At 36.7% G+C, this 16,118-nt stretch overlaps 1 pseudogene; it reads right to left on the reverse strand.

Annotated features, from left to right (window-relative positions):
- LOC124240719 (ras-related C3 botulinum toxin substrate 1-like) overlaps positions 1-12,881 on the reverse strand; it is a 78,876-nt pseudogene extending 65,995 nt beyond the window's left edge.
- Between the last annotated feature and the right edge of the window lie 3,237 nt (positions 12,882-16,118).

Raw genomic sequence — 16,118 nt, forward strand, 5'->3', positions numbered from 1 at the left:
TGTTCAATCCAATTAATTAACCTGTCAATTGAGTGAAAGAATCAATTAAATTCTGCCTATTAAGTGATAACTGTTACTTTTTGACTACATCATACCAAATACATATTTAACTGCTTTTACATTTTTCAACTATTTTAGCATTGCGTACAAAAAATACTTTGATAAAAACTTTCGTATATTAACAATGATGAAAGAGAAATAATCATGTTTTGGATAGCCATTTCCCTGGCACAGTGCCTATTACAAACTAGGGATATATACTTATTTATTAAATAAATATTTTCTCACCAAAGCTATATGTTGACATCTAAAATATCTCGGCATAGTTGTAAATGCATACAATTAGATTCTTTCAGAAAATATAAAACATAACTAATAGATCTGATGTCTCCTAACAATCGTTTTACTGGTATAATCATCCATTGATCTATCATTCTTGTTATTTCTTGCTACAATACAAACCAAGTAAAAATATACCAGCTTAAATACAAGAAATATGTTGCTTCTCTTAAAAATCTGCAAATAGGGCAGGACTCCACTGGGGCATCCCATTATGAAGATAGCACCTGAGGAGGCTCAAATGGACCAGGATAACCCACTCCCAAGGTGGCACATCCACGCAGTTAGCAGCCAGTGCAGGATAGTGCCTGGAAGCTCATGTCTGGCTATTGTCCAGGGATCTTGTTTCTTCCATGTTGGTCTCTCCACATGGATGCTTGGACTTCTTCAGAAACTGGTGGTTGAGACCTAAGAATGAGTATTACAAGAGACCGTAAATGGAAGCTTCCAGTCTCTTGATATCTAGGCCAAGAATTGGCCACACAATCACTTACATTCTGTTTCATTGGTCAAAGCAAGTCACTATGCCCTTCCAGACTCAATGGAGGAGACACAAATCTAACCTCTTGATAGGAAGAGTGAATTTGCAGCTATCTGTAATCTACCAAAGACCACCATCTAGCCACAAATTATTTACATTCTTCTCATGTACAAAATGCAGTCACCCATTCCCAAGGTCCACAACAGTCTCATCTCATTATGATAGTATCTCAAAGCCCAGGGTATTCCAATTTATATTAGGCTTCTGTGCAGATGAGGCACCTTGGTTGCAGTTTCTGTCAATCTGAAGTCATCTGAAGTCCAATTAAATTAAAAGTCTGTTCTACATGCTAAAATTAATGCTCAAAAAGCATCATGCATATCCATTATCTCATATATTTTAACAATTAACATGAAATTATGACTTTCACAAAAAGTTATGCATTTTAGCACAATTAACATTAGTCTATTGTTTTACTAAGTTTTTCATTAAAATATCTTTTGAATACACATAAAACAGAGAGCAGTGCACCATTCAAAATGCATGCCTGCCCTTATATGTCCTCAGTCCAGGGAAATCAACAGTAAACAACACAGAGCAGGTCCCTACATTTAAGTTGTTTACATTCTTCTTTAGAACATGAAAAATAAACAAATAAATAAGTAAATAACTATATGTTGTGAAAAGTACCCTGGAGAATTCAACTTTATATAACAAAGTCAGAGAAGGTCTTTCTGAGGTGGTGACTTTTAAGCTGAGACCTGATGGAGAAGAAGGGGCAACTATGAGAAGACCTGCAGGAAATTATTGAAGGCAGAAGAAACAGAAATACCACAAGCTTAAGAAGAGAATTGTTTTATGAATTAATGGACCTACCAGAATGCTTGAGTTATTCAATCAAAGTGAATAAGGTAGTAAGAGATGAAGTTGGTGGGGTAGGCAGAAGACATTTTTAGGGTATCAGAAATATGGATTTCTAGTTTTAGTCTAATGGTAATGTTTTTTAGCTGGTGAATGATATAATAGCATTTAAATTTTAAAAGAATCTCTCTGCCTGCATATTAGAGAATTGATTGTAGATGGAGAAAATAGAGAGGGAAATCAATTAACAGGAAATTCCAGCAGTCCAAAGGCAGGAAAGATGGTGATATGGACTAGAGTCATTGCAGGAAGCCAAGGAGTAACAAAAGATTCAAGATATATTCTGAAACTAAAACTGAAAACATGGTGATGAATATGGATTAAGGGAAAGAGAGGAATGAAGGATGATTCCTATGATTTTTTGGTTTGAACAAGTAGGTGGATTATGGGGGCTTATTTTCTAAATGATGAAGACTTGGGATGAAACATTTAGCAGAGGAAGCATATGAACCCATCAATTCTGTTTCAGACAAAATAAAATTGAGATGATAATTAAATATTCAACTAGAGGTATATTTTAGGCAGTTGAGTATAGAGGTCCAGAGCTCAAATGAGAGGGCAATACTAAGGAGATAAGCAGTGAACATCGTGTAGGAGCTACTAAGCTCATTGAATTGACTAAGAAAACTTATAGAGATAATGCAGATAGAGAAAATAATCCCAGGAATAAGGTATGGGGTACAAACATTTAGGGATCCTCTAAAAGGACACTTGGACACAAAACAGAAAACAAAAAGTATGATGTGTCATGGAAGTCAAAAAAGAAAGGTATATCAAGAAGGAAGTCCACTGTGTGGAATACAGTGAATGGTTGAGTAAAATGAGCATAGAGTGGTATCCATGGAGAAAGCCAATTGAGGTCACTGTTAACCTTAATGAGAGAAAATTCACCGGGGTGGTAACTTATTAGAGAAAAGCAGTTTATATCCAGAACCCCTGCTGTAGAGATTAAAATATATAATTTTAGAGGTCCAATCATAATAGCTAAAAGAAGGACAGGATGGATATGAAGAAGCCAGTCCATAGTGTTTATTACATATGTGATCCAGGGAGTCTTACTCACTATAGGAAGTCCTGCCCAGCTTCTGAGAACTTGGACAGTCATTAATGACGATTACAACTTGATTTTTTTCCCATGCTAGGCAAAGTGGCAAATAGATGAATCTTTTTTTTTTGCACCTGTGAAAAATAAAGACCAAAATATAGAAATAATTTCTGCTGTCTTCTTTGCATAGTGTAATAGAAGAGGGGTACATATTAATCGAATACTCCAGAAAATATAATTAAAAATAATGGAAAATGCCAGGGAGGGATTTTACCTGGTGTAGTTGTTACGAAGTCATATCATAGAATGCTTTGACACACCCTGAGTTTCAGGGAAGATTTCCCTGAATAAATAACTTAGCAGAGCTCTGAAAAAAGATGAATGAGTAGGGGAACAGATAGTGGTCTAAGCCTAGGAAATAGCGTGTGCAAAGATCTCGAGTTTTTGGAACCAGTTGTGTGCAGGAGCCTGCTCGCACTTGCTCATGAGAGTTAATTGTACACATCTCTTCCCAGCTGTACATTTTTTAAAATAACTTTTTTGTTTTACCGGTTTTATTATATAAAATAATTGACATACAACATTGTGTAAGTTTAAGGTGTACAACAAAATTATTTGAAATATATGTATAGTGAAATGATCACCACAATAAGGTTAACTAACCCATCCATCACCTAACATAGTTACAATTTTGTGTGTGTGAGGGGTGAGAACATTTAAGATCTGCTCTCTTAGCAACTTTCAAGTATACAATATTGTTAACTATAGTCACTATGCTGTATATTATATCTCCAGAAATTATTCATCTTGTAAGTGGAAGTTTGGTTTCAAATCTTACATTTAAGTCCTTAATCCATTTAGAGTAAATTTTTGTGAATAGTGTAAGATAAGGATCTAGTTTTGGGGCCGGCCCAGTGGCGCAGCCGTTAAGTTCGCACGTTCTGCTTCTCGGAGGCCCAGGGTTCCCCGGTTCGAATCCCGGATGTGGACATGGCACCGCTTGGCACGCCATGCTGTGGTAGGCGTCCCACATATAAAGTAGAGGAAAATGGGCACGATGTTAGCTCAGGGCCAGGCTTCCTCAGCAAAAAGAGGAGGACTGGCAGTAGTTAGCTCAGAGCTAATCTTCCTCAAAAAAAAAAAAAAAAGGATCTAGTTTCATTCTTTTGCATGTGAATATCTAGTTTTCTCAACATTATTCATTAAAGAGACTATCTTTTCCCCAGTTAGTGTTCTTGGCTCCCTTGTTAAATGTCAGTTGACAGTATATGAGTGGGTTTATTTCTGGGTTCTTGATTCTGTCTCATTGTTCTATGTTTCTGTTTTATGCCAGTACCATAGTGTTTTGACTACTATGCCTTTGTAGGATAGTTTGAAATCAAGAAGTGTGATGCCTCCAGTTTTGTTTTCCATTTTCAGGATTGCTTTAGCAATTCAGGGTCTTTTGTGATTCTGTACGAATTATATGATTTTGTCAATTTCTGAAAAAATGTCATTGAATCTTCATAAAAGTTGCATTGAACCTATACATGGCTTTGAATAGTGTGGGCATTTTGATAATACTAATTTTTCTGACCCATGAACACAGGATATTTTTCCTTTATTTGTATCTTCTTCAATTTCTTTCATCAATGTCTTTGTTTTCAGTGTACAGATCTTTCATCTCCTTGGTTAAATTTATTCCTAAGTATTCTATTGTTTTTTGACGTTACTGTAGATGGGATTGTTTTCTTCATTTCTTTTTCTGATAATTTATTGTTAATGTATAAAACCACAACTGACTTTTGTATGTTGGTTTTGTGTCTTATACCTTTATTTAAGACATTTATTAGTTCTAACAGTTTTTTGTGGAATCTTTGGGATATACTATCACGTCATCTGCAAAGAGAGACGGTTTGCATACCTTTTATTCCTTTTTCTTTGGTGACTGCTCTGGCTAGAACTTTGAGTAATATGTATTAAATAGTGTTATATAGTTATGTAATCTAAGTCCTGTAGGCTTTTTTCACTCTTTTTCAGTCTTTTTCTTTTACCCTCTGACTGGATAATTTCAAATATCCTTTCTTCTAGGTTATTGATTCTTTCTTCTGCTTGATCAAGTCTGATATTGGAGCTCTTTATTGCAACTCTACATTTATAATGTCATATAGCTGGATACCAGCCATGGTGGGAGGATTTACACCACAGAAACTGTCAAAGACTATAAATCATCGTTTCATTTCCCCCAGAAAGCTGGTTTAACCATTTCCAACATACCACTAGTTTGGATGCCTGAAATAAAAGGGAATAATAGTATGAAATAAATCAAGAGAGATAGGCAAGGGCTTAGAACAATTAGCCCTTGTCTTGAGAGTTGTTAGGCCTTACAATAAGAACAACGGAAAAGCCCTGATTGGAAATTAATTGGCAGGTGACGTTATTTATTTACAATTTGAAACTACCACACTAGCTGCATTAGGGAGAATGAATTAGAATGAAAAACTAACACTTGCAAAAACATCAGTTCAGGAAGCTAAGTAGTCCATGGGATTAATAATATTAATTTAGGTGAGGCTGATGGTAGTGAAGATACAACAAAGGGAACAGGTATAATAGCATTTAGGAGGTAACTTAGACTGAAATTTCAATGGATTGTATTAGGGGGTGGAAGGGAGTGTGATGTCATGGATAATTTCTTCCACAATTTGACGTACATATCAGTGTTATACAGTGATAATGAAAAAATGTAGAAAGATGACCCAATTTGGGAGAAAGGAAAGTAGGTGTCTTTGGTTTGTTTGACATACTATAATAAGGAATCTTTGAACTTTTCAAGCGTTGTTGAGCAGGTTGTTACTTTGATTTTTTGCTCTCTGGTGATTTTAAGGAGGACACAATTACTTGTAGAGGTTTTAGTAAATAAAAAACTATTTTCTACAAATCTCATTTCTCAGAAATCATATAATCACTGCCAAGCATCTTTATATTTTGGAAATAAAATCGTAATCAAAATATTATATTGTAAACCCACATCCAGAGAACAAATTATTAATAAAGGTAAATTGGACTTTATTCCACAGGGCCATATGCTCATCTGTATAGCAGGTTTTCAGTTACTGTGAGAGAGAAGGCAAGACTGAATATCATGGGAATGCTATCAGATTTTTGAAGGGGTATTTGATTTAGACCATAAAGAAGCCTGGTAAATTGCTTTAAAGTAAAATTAAGCTTGAAGTATTCAGATTTGGTAGAAATAACATTATTATTTTTGCTTGGAAAATGGCTCTAGAAATGTTGATAAATGTTGGCCCATTCACTCTCCATTTTCAAGAGTGAATGCAGTATACTACTTTGCTATTTTAGCACAGCAAAAAAAAAAAAAAATTCATATGTGTTACAAGCCGTTTTACATCACTTATATCTCAGTTACCTTTTCTTAAGGGCACAGTATCAGATCTTCCATTAAACTGTAATAATGCCCTTGGCTATGTTATTTGATTTGAGAGATAATGACTTTCCATCAAAATTTTGCTTACAAATCTTTTCTATAAAATATAACATGCAGCAAATAACACTAACTGACATCTGAATTGTGTTTCATATCCAATCTTATTTGATCCTTGGTCCTCACAGTACTATTACTACATACACTGATATTCGGAAAATAGGACAAGAGAATTCAAAGTGTTTGCCAAAGCTTTGACTGTCCAACCACTTGGTGAATTCAGACTTCGTGTGTCCCTTATTATGTTACAACTGACAAAACACAGTTAATCCAAACTAACTGTGTTATTCCACTAACTTCAAAATCAGAAGTTAAATTAATTTTCTAATTTGTTTCTGAAGTCTTAGAATGCTTAGTAGTAAATGCACGAGAGAGAAGTAGGGTCAGATTATGATAGTCTTCAATTCCAAGCTAAATTTTTTATGTTTTACCCTTAAGTAAAGATAAATAATTGTACACTTGTAGTGAGTAAATAAAAAATGAAATCAGTATTTTAGGAAACAAAGTTGTGTATAGTATGTAGATAATTTACAGTATGTATGACAATTGGCTTTCAAACTGTGGCAATTTGAATAAAAATGAAAGTAGTTAGACATCATGTAAGGAAATGAGGGACTTACTGGATAGCTATATTTCCAAATATTTAGAAGAAATAAAGATTAATAGAGGAGGGGAAACACTGCAAGATGGGAGGAAAGACCAATGAAAATCTACCTCTTGATAAAAACAACAAGCACACTGGCAAGACTAATCAAAAGCTAATTTTTCAGAATTCTTGAAATTAGAGGATTCCAACTGTATAAGGAATATTTACTCAAGAAAAATAGCTGGATCTAGGGAACAATAGCAAGCTTGATAGCATTTTAATTTGCCTTAATCTCATCCTCTTCTTACCAGCTCCATTGTAGACTTGAATACCTACTGTCTAGTAACTGCAGTAGCTGTGAAAACCTAGAGCCAAGAAGCCACTGAAGGAGGGAAATGGGCCTGGAGTTCTCCCAAAAGCTAGGTTCCCAGAGAATTATCACTCTTTGAGTTTCCTGGTAGCTCCCTATAAAGCTCCTTTCTCAGGGCTTGTTTTACGTGACTCAGAGCTTGCTCTATTTGAACAGCCCTATCACCAGAGTGCTTGATAAAAACAGTAAGGAACAATTGTTTAACACTGTAGCTACCTTGAGTGACATTGCCAGTTGGGTCTAACAAGAAGCTGACCAAAGACTGAAAAGAAGAAATTTGGAACAAGATGTTCATTAGGAGCTTTATAAAGCTCCAACATATTTCTTGGAATCTATAATTCCAAAAGCATGTTGAGAGCTGTGTGCATGCCCAGAAATGACTCAAGAAAATCTTAAACTCTCAATTCTGGCTGACCTTGAGACTCTGTACAATAAGTAAGTGAAGGCTAAAGCAGAGTTGAAAGCCTCTTGCAGGAACACGGAAAGTATGTCCCAAAACAGAGAGAGTCCCTCAACAAAGGCTGAGAGACATACAAGTTCAAGGCATTTTAAAAAATTTCTGTCCAATCATTAGCCAACCACTAAGGTAATCAAGCATACGCCTCAGTAGCTACACACGGAAAGGAATGCACACTTTACATAATTAATTCAGGAAAGTCACTAAACAAACAAACCAACAGTAACAACAACAAAAACAGACCTTGGAGAGGCTAGCGGGGAGATCTGATTTCCAGAGTTGTCACAATATATTATTTAAAATGTTGATTTTTTTATCAGAAATGATGAGACATGCAACAAAACAGAAAATGATGGCCCACATACAGCAATAAAAGCAGTGAATAGAAACTGCCCCTGAGGAAGACCAGATGTTAGATTTAATAGATGCTTTAACTCAGCTATTATAAACAAGTTGAAAGAACTTTAAAAAGCATGTCACAAAAATTAAAGGAAATTATGAGAATGATGGTTCACCAAATATAGAATAAAAAGAAGGAAATAGAAATTATAAGTAAACAAATTCTGGAGTAAAAAGTGCAATAAGTGAAATAATTCTTTAGAGGAGCATAATAACAGATTTGAAGTGACAGAAGAAAGAATCAGTTAAAATGAAGACAGGTCAATTGAGATTATCTAGTTCCAGGAACAGAAAGAAAAACAATAAATAAAAGAAATTAACAGAGCCACAGAGACTTGTGAGACATCATGAAGCATACCAACATATTACAAGGCTCATACAGAGAGAAAAGAAACTGTCAGAAAAATTATTTGAAGATATAAGGGTCAAGCACTTCCCAAATTTGGTGAAAAATATCAATCTAAACATCCAAGAAATAAGATAAACTGAAAGAGATCCAAACACAGACACATCATAGCAAAAATGTTGGGGAAAAAAAGACAAAAAGAAACTTGAAAACGACAAGAGAAAAATAGCCCATCATATACAAGTGAATATCAATAAGGTTTACAGCTAATTTCCCACAGAAACAATATGGGCCAGATGGGAATGAGATAGTGTATTAGTCAGGGTCCTCCAGAGAAACAGAATTAATAGGTAGTTATGTAGGTATAGATGTAGGTGTATTTATTATTTATTTATTTGTATGTATGTATGTATTTATTATAGGGCATTGACTGACGCGATTATGGAGGCTAGGAAGGTTAAAATCTGCAATATGGGTCAGCAGGTTTGAGACCCAAGAAAGTGGATGGTACAGTTCCAGTGTGAAGGCTGATGGCAAAGACCCAGGAGAGATGATGGTGCAGGTAAAGTTCAAAGGCAATCTGTTGGAAAATTTTTCTTTCACTCCAGAAGGCCAGTGTTTTTGTTTTATTCAGGCCTTCAGCTGATTTGAGTAGACTCACCCACAACGTGGAGGGAAATCTGTTTTACTCAAAGTTCATTGATTTAAATGTTAATCTTACCAAAAACACCATCCAAGTTTACATGTAAAATTCACCATCGCAAATCCACTCTGTCAATTTGACACACATACACGTATCCTTACACCATACTTAATCTCCAAATAAAGACAATAACAAGGTCATACTTTCATTTAACATGGTACAACTATCCTGCATACAATAAAAAATGTACTATTCCTTTCCTTAGTAGAAGATGCAAAGTTCTTGGATGATATCTACTCCTCTTGATATCCTGTAACTGAAATACCATGATATAAAGTTAAAAATACTTAAATGCTATGATATAAAATCAATACATCTTATGTTACCTGATAAGATGATAAGCAAGAAAAGAAAACAAAGATATTGGCTTTAACATATTCATAATAAAGCAAACAGGAAATCTGACAATTACAGAATTCGATTCTGTAACTGGTCATATGGTCATAGCTGGTATTCAGAACTACATTTTCCCACTATCTATTCAGTATTCCCTTTGCTTTAAGCAAGTACCTTAGCCAGCCATGGTGCTTTATCTGATAGGGCAACCCAACCCTTCACTTCTGAAAGGTCTGGTCTGGCAATAATCCTGTCTCAATTGGATTGTGGTAGTTTTCTATTGACTTTAACCATAGAGCATGGTAATACAAAGATACCCTTGTATATATTTATTCCAGAAATACTCTTCCTTAACTCCCTTGTGGAATAGCAGTCCAATTTCCTCTTGGTAGTCAGGATAAATCACCCTGCCAACACGGTAACTCCCTCCTTTGCCTGTTAATTCAGAGGCATGGGGAATCCAAAAATCGCTGGTTGGCAGTATGTACTTTCAGTTCAATTCCTCCCTTTGGATCTAAGACCTCTAAGCCAGTGGAGCATATGGTTGTGCCAACAGGAAACAAAAATTTTGCTACTTGGATACTAGGGGTAATAGTAAGTGTGTCACTGCCATTTATACCACTTGGTTCCTGGACTTATGAATCCTGACTATTGGAGACATACCATTGTATATTAGATGCTGATCCAAAGCCTTCTAGAGAACCTTGCCCAAGTCCTGCAAGGTATTACCACCTAGTTGGTGCTGTGAGTCTTCAAAAGGTAAATCCACCATTCTATCAAGCTAGCTGCTTCAGGATTGTGGGGCACATAAGGCCAGTGAATTCCATGAGCATGAGTCCATTGTCACACTTCATTTGCTGTGAACTGAGTTCCTTGATCAAAAGCAATGCTGTGTGGACTACCATGATTAGTGGATAAAGCATTCTGTAAGTCTACAAATGGTAGAAACAAGGCAAATCTGTACCTAGAGTAAGTTTCTATTCTAGTAAGAATAAAATGCTGCCACTTCAACGATAGAAGTGGTCCACTGTAACCAACCTGCCACCAGGTAGCTGGCTGATCAACCTGGGGACTAGTGCCATATTGGGACTCAGTGTTGGCCTCTACCTCTGGCAGGTTGGGCACTCAGCAGTTTTGCCTACCAGAAATATTTCTCTTCACCACTGTCTTTCGAGAATGTTCCAGAAAGTGGCTGAGGAGCTGCAGCTGTCCACTTGCAGATGTTGCCTGCATATTATTCAGAATAATTTATAAACCAGACCAGAGTGTTCTCCTCCTCTGTCAGCCAATCATAAGCAACTCCTCATGAGGCCATGAGTGCAGGCTGGGAACGAGAAGGTAGCATGGCAGGGTTGAGGAACATGAACTTCATATAACTTACTTGTGCCTTCAGGAACTACTCAGGCCCAATCTCATACCACTTTCATTTGATGATGGATTCCTGCTGAGCAAGCCCAACTTTATGACTTGGTAGGTCCAATAACACCAAGTTCATGATGATCAGCTCAAGTTGCATGGTAACTTAGTGGCCCGTGATAAACCATTCACGCCTCCTAAGACCCAGTAACAAGCCAAGAGCTATTTCTCAAAAGGAGAGCAGTTATCTGTGAATGATGACAAGGCCTTTCTCCAACATCCTAAATGCCTCCACTGTGATTCACCTATAGGAAACTGCCAAAGGCTGCAAATAGCATCTCTATCTGCCACTGGCACTTAAGGCACCATTGTATTTGATGGATCATACGGCCCAAGTGCAAAGCACAGCGGCCTAGATCTGCTGCAGATCCTTTTCTTGTTCTGGGTCCCATTTCAGGACACTTAGTAAATGGGCCAGAGTAACATATTCAAATGAGGAACATGTTGCTTCCAAAATCCAAAGGGACCCACTGGGCATTGTGCCTCTGTTTTGGTTGTGGGAGGGGCCAGCTTCAAACAACTTATCTTTTGCCTTAAAAGGGATATCTCAATATGTTCTACGCCACTGAAACCCTAGAAATTGCACTGCAGTAGAAGGCTCCTGAATTTTTGTCAGATTTATTTCCCACCTCCTGGCATGTAAATGTCTTCTCAATAAATCCACGTTAATTGCTACTTCCTCATTAGGCTCAATCAGCACAATATCATCAATGTAATATACTTTAGTGTGGTACTTTGTGGAATAGAAGGGTGATCAAGATTTCTGCCAACTAAATTCTGACATAGGCTGGAGAGTTGATATATTCCTGAGGTAAGACAGTGAAGGGGTGTTTCTAGCCTTGCAAGCTGAAAGCTAAATGCTTCTGGTGGTGTTTATTAACAAGGATTGAAAAAAAGCATGTGCCATATCAATACCTGCATACCAGGTACTAGGGGAGGTGTTAATGTGCTCAAGCAATGTCACTACATCTGGTACAGCAGCTGCAACTGGAGTCACTACATAATTAAGCCTACAGTAATGCACTGTCATTCTCAAGTTCCATCTGTCTTCTGCACAGGTCAAACAGGAAAGTTGAATGAGGATGCGCTGGGAATCACCATCTCTACATCCTGCAAGGGGTGGCACTAATCTTTGCAATCCCTCCATAAATATGGTGCTGCCTTTGGCTTACTATTTTTCTAGGTAAAGACAGTTCTAATGGATTACACTTGACCTTTTCTGCCGTATTTCCCTTACTCCACAGGTCAGAAAACCAATTTGGGGATTCTTCCAGATGCTGAATATATCCACTCTAATTATGCATCCCAGAACTGGGGAGATAATCACAGGACAGGATCAGGGACCCAAAGGCCCACTGTGATATGGATCTGAACTAAAACTTCACAGATCACCTAACCTCTATAAACCCCTCTTCTGAATGGTGAACAACAGTGATGTTTCGTGTCTCCTGGAATTAGTGCAGTTCGGAGCCAGTGTCCAGTACTTGCCAAAAGGTTTGATTATTTCCTTTCCCCCAGTGGAAAGTTAACCTGGTTAACCTGGCCTTAAATTCCTTTGGGGAAGACTGGGAAAAGGATTAACAGTATAAATTTTTCGAAGCGTGCCAATTTCCTTTTTCAAGGGGACCTGACATCCCTTTCATTCAAGGGATTCTGGGTCTGAAAACTCTCTCAAGTCTGGAAACTGATTGGTGGGTCATGACAATCTGTTTTTATGATTCAGAATAGACCTAAAACTTTCTGCTTATGTAGATAATGTAAGAATTCAGTAGATTTCCCATCTATTTCATTTTTAGGAACACCATGATCAAGTAGCCAATCCCTTAGGTCTGCATGAGTCAGACTATTCTGATTGCTTCTTTGACTCTGCTGTCCATTACAGCAGCCCTACTCACCTAGCTTTCGGCAGTTGAGTACCACCACTTGGCTTCTGTCACCCCAGGATCCAATTACTCCAATTTCATTTAGGTTTCCCAATTCAGTGACTGCAGTTCCCATTGTAAGTTCTGGTGTTCAGAAAAGAGTGATCATAGAATTCTTCAAGGATACTGGGGCTCCCCTCACAAATTTGTTTCTCACAGTCATGATGAAAGATGTGTCTTCTGGATCCTCTCAGGATACATTAGTAGGTCTTAAATGACAAATCCACTCTAACATTCTAATATCCCTAAGCATCTGAATTCCTTCCTCTACAGTGAACCCTAAGGTTAAGCATTTCTAACTCACTCACTCTGGGCCACCTTTCAGTCTATTTCAGCCAAACAACCAAAGAAACTGTTACAGCCCTTTCTAATTCCAAGATCTACGCTGTTAAATTTAGACTCTCTGTTTAGCGGGCCCATAACAATAAATTTGGTCTGATACAACTTTATGTTCCTTCCTTTATTATACCACACCCTTAATATCCATTCCCACATATATTCCCCAAACTTCTATCTCTATAAACTAGAAAATTCAAGTAGTTATTTTAGAGCGTAACTCACCTCTTCATGGATCACAATCTATATCTCTCCTTCGGGAGTCTGGTGAAAATTGAGTCTAGATATGGGTCTAGAAGCAAAGAGGGGTGGTGAAGGTGGTTCCTGAGGGCAATCAGCATTGTTTTGACTGTAAACTGCGTTGGGGAGGCCATTACAGTTTCCTTGGGCAATGTAGAGTTAATCTCCTCACTTGAGGGTGGAGAAGCTGCTTCTACTGGCAAAGAAGATTCCTCAGAATTTGAAGGCTCAATGTCTTCAGCTTCATCAGGGTATTTCTACACATCCCAATTCCAACTTTCAGAATCCCATTCCTTCCCTATCAATGCTCTCAGTTAAACAATATATACTCTGTTACATTGTGAGTTCAATTTGTGTTGTAAATCAGCCATTTACAAGATGAAATTCTGGGTGAGATTTTGAGCAATCTCAGCCCTGTGGCTACCAGAGAAAAGGGTATCTTTCAGTACAGAAATAGAATATTTCAGGTCTTTTATGCAGCACTTGAACTGGGAATTTGAACCCCTGAGCTCATCTATTTTTTCCCCCACTTTGTCTAGTGACATTAGTAGCAACCACCAACCCCATTATACTACCTGGTTTGACAAAAATGTTTATAAGTATCATATACATGGTCACTCACATCCTTGCTTCTTATAAATGTTTGATTAGGAGTGTCCAGTGGTGATATTTTGTGTATCTCTATTGCCTGTCACACTGTAGACATTCTTTCTTTACTACTGGGAATAGTCATTAGTGTCTTTAAATCTAATCAGATTAGAAAGCCAATTCTGGAAACTCCAGATCTAACTCACAAAATTCATCCTTAAAGTCTTGTTCCTCTAGAATTACTTTCAGGACAAAAATATGTATTAGCTAGCTTTCTCCAAAGAAATAGAACTAATAGGATGCATGTGTGTGTGTGTGTGTGTGCACGTGTGTGTGTCTCACCCATATATGTGAAGAGATTTATTATAAGGAATTGGCTAACGTGATTATGGAGGCTAGAAAGTCCAAAATCTGCAGTATGGGCTAGCAGGCTCAAGACTCAGGGAAGCTGATGCTGTAGTTCCTATCTGAAGGCCAGGAGGTGGAGACTCAGAAGACCTGATGGTGCAGATGAAGTTTGAAGGCAGTCTGCTGGAGAATTTTCTCCTGCTTGAGGAGGCTGGTCTTTGGTTCTACTCAGGCCTTCAACTGACTTGATGAAGCCCATCCACATTATGGAGGGCAATCTACTTGATTCAAAGTTCACCAGATTGAAGATTTATCTCATCCAAAAACACCCTCCAAATTGACACACGATGTTCACCATCAGAGATGGCATATTCAAATCGCTGAAAGAAAAAAAAAGGTCAACCAAGAGTCTTATATAAAGCAAAACTGTCCTTCATAAATGAAGACACAACAAAGATATTCTCAGAAAAATAAAAGAAGGCATATATGGTTTTCAAACTTCCCCTCCAACAAACACCAAAAGCTTCAAGCTGAACCCTAAAGACACTAGACGCATCTCCAATCCACACAAATACAGAGCACTCTTACAAGTAACTACATAGGTAAATAGAAAAGACAGTATAAATGCATCCTTGTAACTCTCTTTTAAAGCTGTTTCAATAGAAAACTGTATAAAACAATAGTTATAGAATAGCATTCATGGACTTATACTGTATAAAGATGTAGTTTGTAAGATAAGCATAGCACAATGGAGAGGTAAGGGAATGGAGCTATATTGGAGCAAAGTTTTTGCATAATATTAAATTTAAGTTGGTTAGTTTAACTAAACTAGAGTGTTTTACATTGAGATATTAATTTTAATAGGTAACCGCTAGGATAACAACCCCAAAATATAGTTAAATAAACAACAAAAATAAAAGTATAGAAGAAAATATCTATTTAACAGAAAAGGAGGCAGTATTGAAGGAACAGAAGAACAAAAAGTGACATAAGTCAAAAATCAAAACGATAGGGGTAAATCCTATCATATCATTAATTACATTAAATATAAATGAACTAAACATTTCAATCACATATGGGTAAACATTTTACATTTACTAACATTCCCAACAATCATTAGAAGTACTTAGAAATCATGTGCTATTTTTGTCTCCATTGTATACAAATTTAAATTGATGCTGAGCCTTTTCCAAAATTACATAGAAATCCTTAGGTTATAATTTGACCCCTCCTAACCTAAGAGTGAGTATATCTGCAAGAAATTTTTAAAAATACTTTATTTAATATTTGATTCTAGCTTTCCACCTAAGATGAACTAAACATTACGATTCACAATATTACTTGATTTATTAGGAATAAAGTCTATTTGATTAAAAGATTATTTCTTTTTAATTGGGGATAGTCACACATAGGAGAGAGAAAAATGTTTATTTTTGTTAACAAGAAAAAGAAAATTCAATCAATAATAGATTCCCATTCTACTGATTCAGTTGTTTTTTAGATCTTTTCATTATTTTGAAGTTGACATGGGATGATAACCAGATTCTAACGTCACTATTTAAATCCCATTAAAAAATGACAACTGATAGGTGGTGGTGAGGAGTGGATATAGAGAAGAACAGAATACTTTGACAGTGTCAAAGGAAGGAAATTTCTTTGTATTTCGGATGATTCTTAAACCCAACCTATTATTTAATTTAAATATAATTCAGTAGCTCTCTATCTCTTTCTGTCAAAAGTTAGCCTATAAGTAGTGGTGACCACTTCCCATCAGATGGGGGTATATGAGAAAGTAAAAGTG

Source organism: Equus quagga, chromosome 6 (assembly GCF_021613505.1).
Source record: "Equus quagga isolate Etosha38 chromosome 6, UCLA_HA_Equagga_1.0, whole genome shotgun sequence".
Classification (NCBI taxonomy): Eukaryota; Metazoa; Chordata; class Mammalia; order Perissodactyla; family Equidae; genus Equus; species Equus quagga.